Source organism: Miscanthus floridulus, chromosome 19 (assembly GCF_019320115.1).
Source record: "Miscanthus floridulus cultivar M001 chromosome 19, ASM1932011v1, whole genome shotgun sequence".
Lineage (NCBI taxonomy): Eukaryota > Viridiplantae > Streptophyta > Magnoliopsida > Poales > Poaceae > Miscanthus > Miscanthus floridulus.
Window position 1 is genome coordinate 32,925,153 of NC_089598.1, and position 4,206 is coordinate 32,929,358.

Genomic DNA, 4,206 nt, shown 5'->3' on the forward strand with positions numbered 1-4,206 from the left:
TTTCCCGCAGGGGGACGAGGTGTCGGGGACCTAATACCGGGGTACCCAATGAGGTGGAACTAATAACCCTCGAACGTTGATGTTTTCGGTCAGACAAGAACACTATTACCCTTCTTGCCCGACCCCCGAGGGCTAGACTCTGCCTCGCTCGACGGCTGAGGGCAGGCTCCGCCTCGCCCAAACGTCTGAGGGCAGGCTCTGCCTCGCCCGACGTCTGAGGGCTGGCTCCACCTCGCCCAAACGTCTGAGGGCTGGTGATGAGGACATGACACCCATGCATATGTCCATGTTTGGTGCATGGCATGGAGGGGTAGGAGGCCAACAAGGGTGTCCAAGTCAAGAAGGAGGTCCGAGGCTAATTCGGTTTGAGTCCCCGAGGTGGAGGCCCAAAGCAACTCAAGTTCGAGTCTCTCTTGGGTTCCAGGACCAGTCTGTCTTAAACTGGTCACTCATGACGCATCCGGACTCCATTTTCAATGATCCACATATGGATGGAAAGCTAATTGGATAAGGAAGCCAACCCAATTGGTCTCACATCAAAATCCCTTCGGAATCAACAGGAATCGTTGAAACAAGTCAGCGCCCAAAATCTGTCAGGGTGCTGCGACACCGTCTTTTGGTCCGTTGGACCGTGTATCGTGTTTGGGCCTATTAGGGGGCGCGTCCAGGGGGGTGATGCCCAAGACTCTATAAATACCAGCCGTCACTCTCTTTAGGGTTTGGGTTTTGTTTAGTTCTTGATTTCCTCGTGAAACAGACATCGTTTTACTACAACTGTGCCGCTAAGGCTGCTTGCTGTGAACCAGGACCCCAGTTCTTGATCTTGTTCGCCTATGGCGATTAGTCCTTTCGAATAAAGACTTGAACTCTTTCTCATTATCATAAGCCTCATTGTGCCATGCAAGTTCATCTCTGTTTCGCGTTGTTGCAACTGTGCCGCCAAGGCTGCTTGATGTAGACTAGGCCCAATCTTCCGAAAGGTATGATAGCGTCGATTGGTGGAGACTCGACGTTCACGATCTAGGCTTCGAACCAAGACTAATTTGGACCCCCACAACCGTTACACCACTGCTCCGTTGGTTATCAACCACATGAACGCGATTGACCTCGCTGAGAAGGCTTTTCTGTAAGCGAATCAAGAATACAAGCAAGAACAAGATAAACGCAATATGAAATTGCAAATAAATATAAGGCTTATGATAACGAGAAAGAGTTCAAGTCTTTATTCGAAAGGACTAATCGCCATAGGCGAACAAGATCAAGAACTAGGGCCCTGGTTCACAGCAAGCAGCCTTGGCGGCACAGTTGCAGCAAAACAATGTCTGTTTCACGATGAAATCAAGAACTAAACAAAACCCAAACCCTAAAGAGAGCGACGACTAATGTTTATAGAGTCTTGGGCGTCACCCCCCTAGACGCGCCCCCTAATGGGCCCAAACACGATACACGGTCCAACGGACCAAAAGACGGTGTCGCAGCTCCTTGACAGATTCTAGACGCTGACTTGTTTCGACGATTCCCATTGATTCCAAAGGGATTTTGATGTGAGACCAATTGGGTTGGCTTCCTTATCCAATTAGATTTCCATCCATGTGGATCATTGAAAATGGAGTCCGGATGCGTCCTAGGTGGCCAGTTTAAGGCAGACTGGTCCTGGAACCCGAGATAGACTTGAACTTGAGTTGCTTTGGGCCTCCACCTCGGGGACTCGAACCAAATTAGCCTTGGACCTCCTTCTTGACTTAGACACCCTTGCTGGCCTCCTACCCCTCCATGCCATGCACCAAACATGGACATATGCATGGGTGTCATGTCCTCATCAGCTGGCTCCTCCTTGTCCGATGTCTGAGGGTAGGCTTCGCCTTACTCGACGGCTGAGGGCTGGCTTTGCCTCACCCGACGTCCGAGGGCTGGCTCCGCCTTGCCCGATGGCTGAGGAGACCTGTACGCCTGCACGCCTGATGGGCATATCTTGTTTATAGGTTGTCCAAGGCACTATATGGGCTTAAGCAAGCCCCAAGAGCTTGGTATGAGCGCCTTTAGGACTTCCTCATTGAGAAGGGCTTCACCATTGGGAAGGTCGACACCACACTATTCACCAAAAAGCTTGATAGGCATATCTTCATTTGTCAAGTATATGTTGATGATATCATCTTTGGATCATCAAATGAAGACTCATGCAAAGAATTTGGTGAATTGATGTCAAAGGAGTTCGAGATGTCAATGATTGGTGAGCTTACATTCATTCTTGGTTTTCAAGTCAAGCAAATGAAAGAAGGCATCTTCATCTCTCAAGAGAAATACACAAAAGATCTTCTCAAGAGATTCAAGATGGACGAATGTAAGCCAATCAAGACACCAATGCCTATAAATGGACATCTCGACCTAGATGAGGGAGGTAACCCGGTTGATCAAACTCTCTACCATTCTATGATTGGTAGCTTGTTATATTTAACCGCATCTAGGCCCGACATCATGTTTAGTGTGTGTATGTGTGCTAGATTTCAAGCTAGTCCTAAGGAAACACATTTAATTGCCGTAAAAAGAATCCTTAGGTATCTTAAGCACACACCAAGCATTGGTCTTTGGTATTCCAAAGGAGCTTTATTTGAATTAATTGGCTATTCCGATTCGGATTACGCCGGATGCAAAGTTGATAGAAAGAGCACATCCGGAGGATGCCATTTGCTTGGTAGATCACTTGTGTCTTGGTCCTCCAAGAAACAAAATAGTGTGGCTTTGTCCACCGTCGAAGCGGAATACATTGCCGTGGGTGCTTGTTGTGCACAAATATTATACATGAAACAAACTTTACTAGACTATGGAGTAGTTCTAGAGAAAGTACCTCTTTTGTGCGATAATGAAAGTGCGGTAAAACTTGCAAATAATCCAGTTCAACATTCTTGCACCAAGCATATAGATATCCGCCATCACTTTCTAAGAGATCATGTGGCTAAAAATGATATATCACTAGAAGGTGTAAGATCCGAAGATCAATTAGCGGATATCTTCACTAAACCGCTAGATGAGGCTACATTTTGTAGATTGCGGAATGAGCTCAATGTACTTGATTTTAGTAACTTCACTAAAAATTGAGCTTGTGTTGTCCCTTGCATTCATTGTAATATACAACATGTTTAATTTGTGGCAATGCATATAGGGCTTGTCTAACATGGTTAAGATAACTGCCGAAAAGCGTGTGAAGAAGCTTAACCTTGGATCAAACTTGACAAGCAACTAGATTTACTTACAAGTATTGCATATGCATGAATGTTGTTTTGTTGTTTTGTTCCATTTGCCCTCTTGTTGCCTATTTTCTTAAAAAGAATTATAGCCTATGGCAAAATATTTTGAAAAATATGAGGGTTTGAGAGAGGTCACTCACATCAGTCCCAATTGGTGTTTATTTGGATCTTATTCAAGTTGAGACTTGATTGGGAACAGGCAGCGCGAAGGAAGGTTGAAGGTTTGCTGGAAAAAGTGCACCGGACGCTGCTGTCCAGCGTCCGGTCAGTTCACAGGAGGTGAACTACTGCCGAAGGAGTGACCGGACGCTGCGTCTGTGCGTCCGGTCAAGTGGACCTTCAGCATCCGGTCGATCGAAGGAAGGAAAGGCAGTACTGACCGAACCCTGCCCGCGTCCGGTCATGGACCACCGGACGCGTTTGGTCCCGATTCCAGAGGAATTGGACCTCTCTGGAATTGACCGGACGCTGGGTGGTAGCGTCCGGTCGCTACCATTGGAGCGTCCGGTCAGTGGATCTCATGTGGCTTCAGGACTCTTTTCTCCATTTCCTAATCTATCGCGTGTGGGGATCCTCATATAACCGTGCCTTCGTTTTCTTTCTCCATGACCTAACTCGCCCGAGCCCTAGCCTGCGCCGCCGCCAACTCGCCGCCGCAGCCGTGCTCCGTGCCCCGGCCACGCACACCACCGCGCTCGGCCCCCTCGCCAGCCGCACACCGCCGTACCACGCCAGCGCCACCGCGCCAGCACAGCCCACGCCTCCCTTGCCCGCGCTCTCCCTTGCTCGCACTCGCCCGGCATCCTCGCTAGCCGCGCGCCATTAGAGCTCGCCACGCCGCCGTGACTCCCCGAGCACCACCGTGCCACCGCGTTCGACCGGCCCTCTCGTCACCGCGAAGCGCCGTGTGCCCTAGCCCCATCTCCTCTCGATAAGGCTAGCTCATTGGTTCAATTTCAAT